At 43.8% G+C, this 14,640-nt stretch overlaps 1 long non-coding RNA gene across 1 annotated transcript; it reads left to right on the top strand.

The window, feature by feature from the left end:
- Positions 1–328: 328 nt before the first annotated feature.
- Positions 329–1,448, top strand: LOC122677045. The gene is made up of 3 exons (XR_006335692.1): positions 329–399; positions 515–603; positions 1,184–1,448. It is a non-coding gene; the product is annotated as an uncharacterized LOC122677045 (long non-coding RNA).
- Positions 1,449–14,640: the final 13,192 nt, after the last annotated feature.

Here is a 14,640-nt window from a genome sequence, read left to right as displayed (position 1 = left end):
GCAAGCCCTTGGGAACAGCTTGCTTGTATGAGTGAATGAATGAATGACTAGATGAGTGAGTGAATGAATGAGTGAGTGAGTGGATGAGTGAATGAAGCAATGATGCCTCCAGCCTCATTGCTATCAAGTTCCAGCCAGGAGGCTGCCGGGGAGACAAGGTCTTGCTTTCCGCCCCTTCTCAGTCTCTCTGGGCAGGACTGCAGCCCACCGCTCCCCTTCCCCCCGCCACTCTCCCCCCTTCCCCCCGCCCCCTCCCCCCTTCCCCCCACACCCCTCCCCCCTTCCCCCCACACCCCCTCCCCCCCGCTGCCACTCTCAGAACTTGGCCGGCAGATTTCACGTATGTCTGTGTCTTTTCAAGTGTTCCCTGTGCTTCCTCAGGATGCTTGGCTGCTGGGGGTGAGGAGTGATGGGGAGCCTTGGCATGCCCTGGGCTCAGGGCTGGAGGGGTGAGGTGAGGCGAGGCGAGGGCGAGGCGGAGACCCGCGGGAACGGCCATGGTTACCGTTTACAGCGGCCAGGCTGCAGCAGCCAGTGGAAAAAGGACTTCACTGCTGCCTGTAAACCGTGAATCAGGGGCCGCCCTTGCTAGTGGCTTCCTCGGTGAGTATCCCATTCATCCTGCCTCTGCAGGGAGGGCTGAGGGGCACCGAGAAGGGTGTGCCCCTGCCTGTTCCTACGGCCGGCGGCCAGGCAGTCTGTCTGCTCCGCCCGAGATGCCTCATCGACCCCGGCCCGCCGGGCCCCTCCCGGTCCGTGGCTGCGGCGGGCGGGCCGGAGGAGAGCTGGCCCTCCTTTGGTGGCCTCCACCCTTACTCACTGCCCGGTCATCTTCCGCTGTCCGCACCCACCTGCCGATCGCCCCCTGGTCCTGGGCGGGGCAGGGAGACCACCCTCCTGGTGCGGTCCTCCCATCTCCACCCACCCTCCCCTCAAAGGGTGCCTGGCTTCCCCCTCTCAGCGCGGTCAGCAGGGTGCTGGGTGCGGAGGGTGGACCGCCTGGGTCCAGGGCACAGAAGCGACCCCCGGCAGCCCCGGGACTGAAATGGCAAAGCCTCTTACTGGTTAGATCTGCTAGAACACCCCGCAGCCTTTGAAACGCTTTCACTTAACTCCTCTCAACCATGCTCCATGACAACCCTGTCGGACCAGAAAGATGGGAGAATTATTCTCATTCTACCAGAGAGAAGATTGGAGCTTGGATGGAGTAACTGGTTCAAGGTCCCACAGCCAGTCAGTGAAGAGCTGTGTCTACACTGTGAGCCCCCTGGTCAAGCCAGAGGCGGTGCCGCCAGCCTGCACTCTGCCCCTGCTGTCCATGCACGGGATGGGTTAGATAGACTGTTCTGTTCTATTCTCCCCCGCCTCCCCCCAGCCCCCAGCTCTAAGCAACCACTAATATTCCTGTTTCTGTTGATTTTCCTATTTGGACAACGTGTATAAATGGAGTTATACAGTATGTGGTCTTTTGTGATTGGCTTCTTTCCCTTAGTGTAATAGCTTCAGGGTTATTACAGACTGTAGCATGTCTCAGTACTCCATTCTTTTTTGATGCTGAATAGTATTCCAGTGTATCAACATGACACATTTTGTCCATCCACTCATCAGTAGGTGGACAGTTGTGTTCCTTCCACTCTTTGGATATTCTGAATAACGCTACCCATGACGTTTTGTGCAAGTTGTGGGTGTGTGTATGTATGTTTTCCTTCGCTGGTATATACTTAGGAGTGGAATTGCTGGCTTCTATGGTAACTATGTTTACCTTTTTGAGGAACTGCCAGGCTGTTTGCCCAAGTGTTCAGCAAATTGGTGGACTTTCACACTCATACCAGCAGTGTTTGAGGGTTCCACTTTCTTCATATTCTCACCAGTACGTATCATCTAAGCTGCCTCAACAGATGTGAAGTGGTATCTCGTTGTGGTTTTGATTTGCATTTCCCTGAAGGCTGCGATGTTGGGTATCTTTTTATATACTTATTGGCCCTTTGTATATCTTCTTTGGAGAAATGCCTGGGAAGATACTTTACCCATTTGAAAATACTGGATTGTCTTTTTGTTATTGAATTGCAAGAGCTCATCATATATTCTAGGTACAAATTCCTTACCAGACAAATGATTTGCAAATATTTTCTCCCATTCTGTCTTTTGATTTTATTGAAGATAGCTTTTGAAGCACAATAATTAAAAAATTTGATGAATTCAGCTTGTCTATTTTTTCCTTTGAATCCTTGTTCTTTTGGTTATATCTAAGGAACCACTCGGAGAAGGCAATGGCAACCCACTCCAGTACTCTTGCCTGGAAAATCCCATGGATAGAGGACACTGGTAGGCTTCAGTCCATGGGGTGGGGAAGAGTCGGACACGACTGAGCGACTTCACTTTCACTTTTCACTTTCATGCATTGGAGAAGGAAATGGCAACCCACTCCAGTGTTCTTGCCTGGAGAATCCCAGGGACGGGGAGCCTGGTGGGCTGCCTTCTATGGGGTTGCACAGAGTTGGACACAACTGAAGTGACTTAGCAGCAGCAGCAGCAAAGAACCACTACCCAATCCAAAGTCATGAAGATTTAGCCCTAGTTTTTTTTTTTTTTTTTATCATTTTAGCTTTTAGATTCATTTTGAGTTAATTTTTATATATGATGTATATGATGTAAGATAGGGATCAAATTTAATTCTTTTAAATGTGGATATTCAGTTGTCCTAATGCCAATGATTGAAAAGACTATACCTTCTCTTTGGAGTTATTTTGGCACCTTTGTTGAAAATCAATTGAACATGAATGTAAGGGTTTATTTTTGGACCCATTCTATTCCACTTATCTATATGTCTATCTTTATGCAAGTCTCATGCCATCTTGATGACTGTTGCTTTGTACCAATAATAAGCTTTAAAATCAGAAAGAGTGAATCCTCCAGCTTTATCCTCCCCTTTCAAGCTGGTTTTGGCTACTCTGGGTCCCTTGAAAATTTTAGAAGCAGCTTGTCAATTTCTACAGAGAAGTCAGCTGGAATTCTGATAGGGATTGCACTAGATTGGTTTGGAGGGCAGTACCACCTCAGTATACTGACTCTTCCAATCCACGAATGCAAGATGTCTTTCCATTTATTTAATTCTCCCTTAAGTTCTTTCAATAATGTGTTGAGTTTTCAGAGTATAGCTTTTGTGCTCCTTTTGTTCATTTTTTCTGGGTAATTTATTCTTTCTGATGCTGCTGTTGGGTTGTTTGGTATTTTCTACTTAGATGATCATGTCATCTGTGAACAAAGACAGTTTTGTTTCTTCCATCTCAATCTGTGTATTTATTTCCTTTTCTTGTCTTATTAGACTAATTATGACTTCCAGTATGGTGTTATTAGGAATGGTGAGAGAAGACATCTTGATTTTAGGGGCAAATTGTCCAGTTTTTCATCACTAATTATGATAGCAATAAACTTTCTTTAGCTTCCTTCTATCCCAAATTTGCCAAGAGGTTTTTCTTCATGAATGGGTGCTGGATTTTATGGAATACTTTTTCCGCATCAGTCGATAAGATCATATGATTTTTCTTCTTCAGCCTATGGATTTTCAAATGTTGAACAGACCTGCATTCCTGAAATAAATCTCACTTGATTATAGTGTATAATTCTTTCTATAAATGGTTGGGTTCAATATGTTAGTATTTTATTGGTGAGTTTTGCATGTATATTCATGAGAGATATTGGTCTCCAGTTTCCCTTTCTTGTAATGTCTTTATCTAGTTTTGGTAATAGGGTTAAACTGGCTTAATGGAATTAGTTCTGAGGTGTTCTCTCTGCTTCTATTTTCTGGAAGAGACTGTGGAGCATCAGTATCATTTCTCCTTAAATATTTGGTAGAATTGATCAGTAAACCATCTGGAACTCTTGTTGTCCTTTCCTTTTTTTGTGAAGTTGTCAGCTATTGATTCTATTTCCTTATTAGATATATGCTTATTTGGATGATCTGTTTCTCCTTGTATAAGTTTTTGTTCTTTGTTTTTCAAGGTTAGTCCATTTCATCTAAGTTATCAAATTTGTGGGTAGTGGGAAAGAAGTTGTTCAAAGTGTTCTTTCATTATTCTTTTAATGTTAATGGGATCAGTACTGATGACATCTCTTTCACTTCTGAGAATGGCAATTTGTGTATTCTCCCCTTTTTCCTGATTTCCAGCTTCTAATTGGCTAGAAGTTTATTAATTTATCCTTTTAAAGGAACAGGTTTTTGTTTTCACTTGCTCTATTATTTTCCTATTTTCAATTTCCTCACATTCTGCTCTAATTTTTATTCTTTTTTTTCAACTTAGGGAGAAAATTAAATTGCTTTTCTTTCTGTAGTTTTTCAAAGTGGAAATTTAGATTACTGATTTTAGAGCTTTTTTCTTTTTTAATATATGCATTTAATGATACAAATCTTCCTCTAAGCATTGCTTTTTACTGCACTGCACAACTTTTTAAGAATTATACTTTTATTTTCATTTAGTTTAAAATATTTTTAATTTCCTTTGATACTTCTTTGACCCACGTGTTATTTACAACAGAAATGTGTGTTATCTCTAAATATTTAGGGACTTTCCAGCTATTTTCCTGTTACTGACTTATGGTTTAATTTTATACTCTACTTGGTATGATTTCTATTCCTTTAAATTTGCTAAGGTGTGTTTTATGGCCCACAGTGTGGTCTATCTTTGTGAATATTCCAAGTGAATACAGACATTGAGAAAAATGCCTAGTTTGCTGTTTTTTGATAGAGTATATTATAAATGTCAATTAGATCACAATTATTGATGGTGACATTCAGGTTACCTATATCTTTACCTATTTGCTTGATTTATTAATTACTGAGAGAGGGCAATTGATGTCTCCTAGTAGGAGATTTGTCTATTCCTTCCTGCAGTTCTATCAGGTTTTGCCTAGTTTGTTTTGATGCACTGGTGTTAGGCGCACACACGTTAAGGATTGTTAACTCTTCCTGGAGAAATGACTCCTTTATCATTATGTAATGCCCCTCTTTATTCCTGATCATTTTACCTGCTCTAGAGTCTGCTTTGCCTGAGATTAATATAGCTACTCCAACTTTCTTTTGATAAATGTTAACATGGTGTGTCTTTCTCCTATTACAGTCTACTTATCTCAGTCTTTAAATTTAAACTAGGGTTCTAATAGAAAATATGCAGTTGGATCTTTTTAAAAGATACCCTCTGACAATCTCTGTCTCTACTTGGCACATTAAGACTATTACCATTTTAAGTGACTACTAATGTAGCTGGATTCATATCTCCCGTGTTTGTAACTGTTTCCTACTTATTGCACTTGGTCTTTATTTCTCTTCTCCCCCACACCACCCTTTTTATGCCTTCTCTGGTTTTCATTGAGAATTTTGTATGATTTAATTTACTTTCCTCCCTTGGGATATCATTAGATATTAAAAAAAATGCTTAATGGCTTTTCTAGAGTTCACTATACACATTTACAAATAATCTGAGTCCACTTTCAGGCAACACTCTATCGTTTCACAGATAGTGATGATATCTTATAACAGAGTATTCCCAATTTCTCTCCTCCATCCCTTATAACATTGCTGTTATTTAATTTACATCCATAAGCTATAATCACCTAATATATGGCTTTTATTATTACTTTGAGCAGTTAACTATTATATCAATTAAGAATGAGAAAAGTTGTTTTGTTTTGCTTATGCATTTATTCTTTCTGTGATGATCTTCCTTTCTTTATGAATATATATGTTTTTGATATCCCTGCCTTCTTAAACCCAAGGGATAATCACTGGCTGGTACTGGAAGAGCAGTTCAGAAGGCCAGGGCGCATGACCATATGTAAACAGACAGTTGATGGGAAGCTACCGTGTAACACAGGGGACTCAGCTGGTGCCCTGTGATGACTTGGAGGGGGAGGATCAAGAGGGAGGGGCCATATGTATGCTTATGGCTGATTCATGTTGTACAGCAGAAGCCAACACGACACTGTAATGATTATCCTCCAACTAAAAAAAAAAGCCAGGTACCACGGAGACCGAGGGATGGGGAGAGGAGCCGGAGCTGATGGAGCAGAGCTTATGAGCTTCAGTGGGGCCTTGGGGCCAAGCTTGCCTTGTTGGGTTCTTCTGTCCTGGGATGTGGGTGGATTAAGGGTCCTGACAACTCCCAGAGCCCAAAGGAGCTATTCAGCAGTCTACGCTAAAAGTTCTTGCCAAGTATGGGACAAACTCACACTTATTTTGGGGCTAATAGAAGAAAAGAATTTTGCCCCCAACCCTGTACTTATTCCACTTTAAATTTTTGTACATTAAACTTGGGCTACCTACACGTTCATTATCTTGAATAACTGTGACCCCAAGTGATGTTTCTTAAAAGGTGTATCAAAACTTCAAATGCCTTAATTTTGGGTAGGGACCCAGGGCTAGAAAGCTAGGAAGGAAGGGCAAAGGAAATTCTTCTTTCCCTTTGAGGGTTGTGACTCAGAGTCACTTAGGTGTTGTGGATGACTCGAGGGAAAAACCAGGGTTGAGTTGTTTCGTGAAAGAAAAATCTCATCACAGTGTATCTTCTGACAAAGATTTAAACAGGGAAAAGCTGTCTCCATTTGGAGGCTAAAAACAGGCAGAAGAGAGAAAAACTCAGTGTTCTTTTCAGGAAGCTTGTGGTGAAAGGTGAGAGAATGTCCCAGCCCACAGGGAGAATTGCAGAAAAACGAGAAGGTCATCAAGAGGGACCCTGTGACTTGCAGGGCTGGGGAACTGGGAGGCTGAGTCCCAGATCCAGCTCTGCAGTTGAGTCTTCCTGTGGCCTGACAAGCCTTTTCCTGCCTCAGTTTCCTCATCAGTAAAATAAAGAGCTTGTATTAGATGCTCTTTCAGGAGATCTTCCGTTCTCAACTCCCCTAGTTCTATGGACTGACACATTTTACAAAAGAATTTAATATTTGCTTAGGCTTGGCTGTGCTGGGTCTTCGTTGCTGTGGGGGCTTTTCTCTAGTTGTGGGGAGAGGGGGCTGCTCTTGGCTGTGCTGCTCAGGCGTCTCACTGCGGTAGCTCCTCTTTTTGCAGAGCATGGGCTCCAGGGGTTCAGTATTTGCGGCACGGGGGCTCAGCAGTTACGGGGCCCAGGCTCTAGTTGCTCTGTAGCTTGTGGGGCCTTCCCAGACCAGAGACCAAGCTTGTGTCTCCTGCATTGGCAGGCAGACTCTTTGCCGCTGAGCCACCAGGGAAGCCTTTGGACTGAGCCATTTTGACATGAGGTGAGGTTTTCCTTTTCTGTTCAACAGACTCTTGGGATTAGACTGAAGAGCGAGTTGAAAGGAAGTATTTGTCTCCTTTGCTGACCGACAACATCCAATTAAATTGTGAGAAGTGGTTTTGCTTGGCAGTGCATTTGTTTGCACGCTAGGAATTGAGGAAGCTTGATTTTCTGCCAGCTCCATTGCAGAACTAATCTCAGAAGACATCAAGATGTTTTAAGAGGAGGGAGAAGTAAGAAGTTTTGAGAAAATGCCAAGAACAGAGGAAGAAGCAAAATGAGGGGCTGGGGTTGTGGGACTCTGTTTGAGCCTGTCTGACCCCCATGAACATTTAGGACTAAACTCTGAGTCCAGGTGATGTCTTTCTTCATCTCCCTTCTTGGAAGAATGTGCAGGGATCAACTGCTTGGGTTCAAATTTCTGCCCTGCCATTGATTAAGAAGGGTGAACTCGGGCAAATGTCTTAATGGTTCCAAGCTTCAGTTTTCTCATCTGTAGATGACAGTTATGGCAGTAACATCTTATGGGGTCTTGGTGAGGTTAGGGAGGCAGAGTATGTGATGCCCTTGGCATTGGGTCTGCTTGATGCTGGTCTGCAGGGTGCAGATCTCCCTGCAAGTCACTCAGACACTACGGCAGATGAGGTTTCCTGACCTTGGGTTCCACTGTTCAGAGCCTGGGCCTCCCAACAGAAACCCAAGGGCTAAGCATATGGTGATGATCCAGGCCAAGGACATAAAATTGGATATATTTAAGGCAAAGAGAAGGCACGACCATCTTCCACCATCTTTTCAGTACATAATGGTTGCAATCAGACTGCTATGCTAGTCTGTTAGTCAGCTCTGCTGTGATAACAAATAGCCCCTAAATCTCACGACTTCCAACACTGAATGTTTATCTTTTCATCATGTTGCATAAGGTGGCTATGGGTTGGCTCTAGCAGTTCTAGTCCCTGCGTCCTCTAGCTTGGAGAAGCAGCCCCTGTCTTCGACACGCTGGCTTTATAGCAGATGGAGATAAAGTTATAGAACTGCAGGAATTGGGGGGCATGTCTTCCATATCATGTTCTCACACACTCCACTGCCCTGAGCTAGTCACTTGGTTTAGCTTGACAGTGGGATGAGAATTAGAATCTGCACAACCTTTCCCTTCTCCAGGGGATCATCCCAACCCAGGGATTGAAACCAGGTCTCCCGTGTTGCAGGCGGATTCTTTACCAGCTGAGCTATCAGGGAAGCCCATGCACAAAGTTGGATGCTTTAAATCAATAACCATTGGAGGGAATGCATAATTTTCTGGGGAAGAGGATGGATATTAGGGGAACAATAATATACTCCACCACACCCAGCATACTTTCCTCTTTTTCCTGTAAACAAAGGAAAAGCAGAGTGCTGGGACTTTCAGATAGACTTTGCATGGTGGAGCGGGTTATTCATTAGATGGAATCCTTACATTAACACAATGCGTACTGCTTGCTAAGTGTTTGTTGAATTAAAGAATGACAATACAGACGTACCTGACAAGATTGCGTGTCACGTTCTTTAACAACCGTTTTGCACGTGTTGTTTCAAATATTTTGAAACAGAAGCTACAGTGAATTTCACTGACAAAACAAGGTATATTTGGGGAACAGCTTTAAAAATTATCTTTTGACCTTCTTTTCTAAGCAGGAAAAATTCCTTGGAACACAGAAATGGCAGTTCATTTAGAATTAATGGAAACCAGATATTTATAGCGATGTTTAGAAGGATTCGGAACTCTTCCCTAAATAAGCCTTTTGTCTTAGAAGAAAGATTAAAAGCACTTTTTGAAGGCAAAATGGTATGGCACAGCTAAAACGTCTCAGTCCATGTAAATATCAGACTCGACTTGTAAACAGCACTGTTCTTTTTGGCATGCAACCATGCTCCATATGTAGTGTTCCAGGCCACGACATAAACATCCCCTTTGGATCACCAAGGAGGAGGTTTGCTATTGGTTTGTGAAGAGATTGGACTCTGTTTGAGAAAACAGAATCTGTTTTAATCATGACAGAGAGAGACTCAGTTATAGAAAAATAGATGAGAGAAAAGCTTTAGATGAAAGTTCCTCTTGCTTCTGCCTCCTATAGTGCAAATCCTTAACGCTGAGACATCAAGACACAGTGAAATGTCCTTTGGTTAAGTTCAGGTTAATACTCACAATAACCTGCTAAGGCTGTGTTGAAGAGTGTTGAGATTTGGATTTTGAGAAAGCATGTCAACACTTCTTTTTTTTCAACGATGCAAGTGTGTATATAAATTTATGCCTCGAAGTTTTAAACTTTGAGCCAAAAAATCCACTTCTCCAAATCAAAAAGTAGTACTTTGGGACACATAAACTTGATGCTGCTGTTAGGAACCCCTCTCAGAGTTTCCTATCCTTTAATCATCTTCAGAAATTTTGGAAACCAAATATTAAGCCCACAGCTAAGTTATTTGATTTTCTTCCTGATTTTGTTTTTCTTTCTTTTTTAAAAAGGGACAATGAAGAAAATAAACTAAACCCAGAAACTCTCTGTCCTACCCTTCTTGAAATCATCAGAACCCTTTTTTCCTTTCTTCGGATATTTGTCTCCATATACGTGAAACACTTGTACTGTTATTCGCAGCTTCTTCAGCCACAAATATCTTCTGACTTCCTTCTAAATGAAAATGAGTACTCTGCTTTCTTATAGCCACCATTTCCCTCTCCCTATTGATAACATTATCGTGTGTTTTGCTTAAACAGTTCTTCCGTGTTTGCATTTTTAGGAGAATTACTAGTGGCCTCTTCTTTGCTGTGCTTGTCTCTGTACCCATGCATATTTCTTCCCTAAGCTTCTTTTGCTAGTCATCAAACACAGCATGAATCTATATCAGTTTCCTAAGTTCCCGAGAACTTCCCTTTTGGACTCCCACCTCTTGTTCTGGTCCTGGCTCATTGATTGCCAGGCTGGCTGCACAAGTGGTTGTTTTACATCATCCACCTGCTTCCCACGTGGCACTAGTGGTAAAGAACCTGCCTGCAACGCAGGAGACATAAGAGACACGGGATTGATGCCTGGGTCAGGAAGATCCCCTGGAGGAGGGCATGGCAACCCACTCCAGTATGCTTGCCTGGAGAATCCCATGGACAGAGGACCCTGATGGGCTACAGTCCATGAGGTCACAAAGAATCCGACACGACTGAACGACTAAGCACTCATACCTAGAAGTGCCCTTTTCCTGCTTCTTCTGTTAGATTCTTGTCTCTCAGAGCCCTTGTTTTCCACTTTCTGGTTTTCCTTCTCATTTTGGTGGAGCACATCCTTTAGTAGTCTCCTGAGAAAAGGTACTAGAAAATAAGTTTCTGAAATCTCGCCCAACAGTGTCTTTACTCTGCCCTCTGTTACTGTTCAGCCGCTCAGTCTGACTCTGAGACCTCGTGGACTGCAGCACGCCAGGCTTCCCCATCCTTCACTGTCTCCCGGAGTTTGTTCAAACTCTTGTCCATTGAGTCGATGATGCCATCTGACCACCTCATCCTCTGTGGCCCCTCTGATTAATAGGTGGTTGGATGTGGCATGTTAGGATGGAAATACTTACTTTTAACAGACTTTTGAAGGCATGGCTCCATGGTCTCTGTTTCCACTACTACTTTTGAGAACGTCTCATAGGTCTTCTGGTTCCTAATTCTTTGTGTAAACCCTCAATCCCTTTTTCCCCTTTTTGATGTTCTGTAAGTTTATAGGATCTTCTCTTTACTTGCAGTGCTTTGTGAAATGTGGCAGAGATGTGCCTTGGCAGGGATCCCTTCTCATTCTTTGTTTCATTTATTGTCCAGAAATTCAGACCCTCCAATTCTGGGATTTATTTATTTTTGTATAATCTATTTGCTATTTTCATCCCTATTGTTTTCTGTTCTTTCATTCTGTACTTCTGTTTCTCAGATTTTGGACCTCCTGGGTGAACTTGTAATTTTCTTGTCTTTCCTGTTTTATTTTTTCTCTTTGATTTTTGTCATACTGGCTGAGGGATTTCCTCTAGCTAGTTGTCCAAAAATTTCTATCAAATTTTTTACTTTTCCTAAAGTATTTTTTTTTTGCATATTACCACGATCAAGCTAATTAACACATCCATGACCTCAGACAGTTCCTTTGTGAGTGTGTGTGTGTGTGTGTGTGTGGTGAGGACACTTAAGATCTGTTCTCTCAGCAAATTTCAAGTGTCTAATACAGTTTGATTAACTTTTATCAATCAGGTTGTACATTAGAGCCCCCAGAACATATTTAACTTATAACTGATTTTATGCCAACATCTCCCCATTTCTCTCAACACTCAGTCTCTGGGCTTTCTTAGAATCCACATATGAGTTAAATTTGCTATGTTATTTTTAACCACTACTGATAAATGCTTTCTTAACCACTAAATATTCTCATTTAAGAAGTAGCATCCTTTTCTTGTTTCATGGTTGCACTCTCTCTCCGTGAACTGCTATGAATATTCATCCTTCCTCTGTAGAAGAGTTTTCTCTGCTTCCTACATTGTTTCTCTTTCCTGTAAGTTTAATTTAGTTCATCTGTTTTCAGGATGGGGCTTGCTGAATGATGGTTTCCACAGTGGGGTGAAGATCTGCCTATTTTTCTGCAGGACCTCCCATGTATCAGCATCTTCTCAGCTTTTTCTCTTTGTCCAGTGAGTTTCTTTGTGGAAGAAATTTCTGGTTTTCTGTGGGGAGACTGTAATGGGTTGAACTGTCTTTCCCAAAAATGGTTCGTCCAAGTCCTAACCCCCTGGGCTTCAGAGGTGACCTTATTAGGAAACAGGGCTCAGTTCAGTTCAGTCGCTCAGTCGTGTCCGACTCTTTGCGACCCCACGGACTGCAGCACGCCAGGCTTCCCTGTCCATCACCAACTCTCAGAGCTTGCTCAAACTCATGTCCATCGAGTCAGAGATGCCATTCAACCATCTCATCCTCTGTCGTCTCCTCCTGCCTTCAATTTTTCCCAGCATCAGGGTCTTTTCTAATGAGTCAGCTCTTCAGTTTCAGCATCAGTCCTTCTAAAGAATATTCAGGACTGATTACCTTTAGGACTGAGTGGTTTGATGTCCTTCAGTCCAAGCGACTCTCAAGAGTCTTCTCCAACACCACAGCCCAAAAGCATCAATTCTTCAGTGCTCAGCTTTTAGCTCATTAGGAAACAGGGCTGTTGCGGACGTAATTGGTGAAGATGAAGTCACAGCGGAGTAGGGGGACACCGATCCAGTCTGACGAGTGTCCTTGTAAGAAGACAGAGGCACGCAGGGAGAAGCCTTGTGACGCAGAGACAGAGGTTGGGTGAGGAGTGCCTGGGGCACCAGCAGCTGAAGGAAGAAAGGGGGTCCCTCTCCTAGGGGTTTCAGAGGGTGCGTGGTCCTGCTGACACCTGGGTCTTGCACCTTCAGCCTCTAGAACTGAGAGACAACACATCTCTGTTGCTTTAAGCCTCCTGTTTGTGGCAGTCTGTCACAGCAGTTCCAGGAAAATATTCCAGAGGGCATGTGCCAATTGCTGCTTGCTGTGGGGGCCGAGGGGCCAGGAGAAGGACAGGATGGGACAGTGAGTCGGGGGGTGGGCGGCAAGAGGGGGCTGGAGGGGGCAGGGACTGGGAGAGGGGAGGAGGCGGGAGGGGGCAGGCGGCCAGAAGAGGACCCATCCTCTACAAAGTGGCTTCGGGGGTAGGCTTTCCTTAACCTTGCGTCCTTTCAGGCTAGCTGAGGGTCTCAGGCGTGCATGCATGCTCAGTCGCTCAGTCTTGCCTGATCTTCGCGGCCCCATGGACTGTAGCCCACCAGGCTCCTCTGTCCAGGGGATTCTCCAGACAAGAATACTGAAGTGGGGTAGTCATTCCCTTCGCCAGGGGATCTTCCCGACCTGGGAAACGAACCCAGCTCTCCTGCACGGGCAGGTGGATTCTTTACTACCGCACCACCTGGGAAGCCCAGCTGAGGGTCTGCTCTGGGAGTGAACCTCCTGGTTCCTCTGCGGGTGAGGAAGGCGTGACCCTCATGGGGCAGGGCTGTGGAGCCTGTGTCCTCGTCACTGACTCCCAATGAATCCTCGTGCTTTCAGCCTCAGCTCACTCTTTTTTTTTATACATTTTTTATTATTATTATTATTATTTTTTCCAGTGGGTTTTGTCATACATTGATATGAATCAGCCATGGATTTACATGTATTCCCAATCCGGATCCCCCCTCCCACCTCCCGCTCCACCCGATTCCTCTGGGTCTTCCCAGTGCACCAGGCCGGAGCACTTCAGCTCACTCTTGAAAGGCAACTGGAACCTCCCGGTCCTGAAAGACCTGCCTCTGCACACCGGTGTCCAGTTCTCAAGGCCCGCAGCCAGGGGCCATGGCTTCCAGGAATCCCTGAGCCTGCCCGGAAGGAGGCGAGGGCGCCCTCTCCTGGCCTCCCCAAGAATTTGCACCAGGCTCCCTGTAGGTCCCGCCTGGCCTGGAGGGACGCCTTTCTGTCTGATGCCTCCTCCCCGCCCAGCACTTTTCCACACAATAGTCTTCAGTGCATGTTTGCTGGATAAATGAAGGGATCGAGACAACATTGAAGCTAAAATGAGAAGACATTTGACTTTATGCCTAAGGCTAAGATTGTTAAAAAACCAATCCACCCAAAAAAAAAAAAAAAAAAAAACCAATCCACCCATTCTTTATGGATGGAAATTTATATCTCAAAAGCTTGAAAAAAAAAAAAAAAAAAGAGTCAAATTGGGACTCTGGGTAGTCTGATAATTATAAAACCAAACATCCATCTCCTTGCTGGAATTTTTGAATTCCAATCAACTGCAAAAAGTTTCTTGGCCACTCTCACAGTTGAGTTTGCCATCCTTAAAATGAATCGGCAGGGCATGGTTTATAGCTCACAAAATTCTAGGAAGAATGTTATAATTTTAACTGGGCTATTTACACAGATTTTCCTAGAGCCAGCTCAGTGCTGGCAAGTCACCTCTGCTCCATGCATCTTCTCATTCCCCCAAACGGAGGGGGCTCACATGTTCCCCCAAAGTTATTTAAGCAAGATAAATAGGAAATTCCTCTCGTTAGGCAATTCTTTGCAAGAGCGTGTATTGTCACGAGGTGTCTCCTGAACCCTTGCAGTTGAAGACTTGCCTTAGGAAGCAAAACCCTCCCCCATGTCTCGCTGGGTGGATGCTTTGGAGAGATCACTGAATGTCTAATTTCCATGGCAGGCTTTTGAGTCCATGTGACACTCTGTGACAACGCCTTCCTGTCTGTTTGATTAGAAAAAACGGCTCTAAGAAAAGTCAAAGAATTCATGGAAAAGGATCTGGAAAAGTATATATAAATTTATTCAATATATATCTGAACTGCTTTGCAATAAGCCTGAAACTCA

This window comes from Cervus elaphus, chromosome 20, assembly GCF_910594005.1.
Source record: "Cervus elaphus chromosome 20, mCerEla1.1, whole genome shotgun sequence".
Classification (NCBI taxonomy): domain Eukaryota; kingdom Metazoa; phylum Chordata; class Mammalia; order Artiodactyla; family Cervidae; genus Cervus; species Cervus elaphus.
The sequence above is the reverse complement of the archived record's forward strand: the minus strand, read 5'-3'. Positions and strand labels throughout refer to the sequence as shown.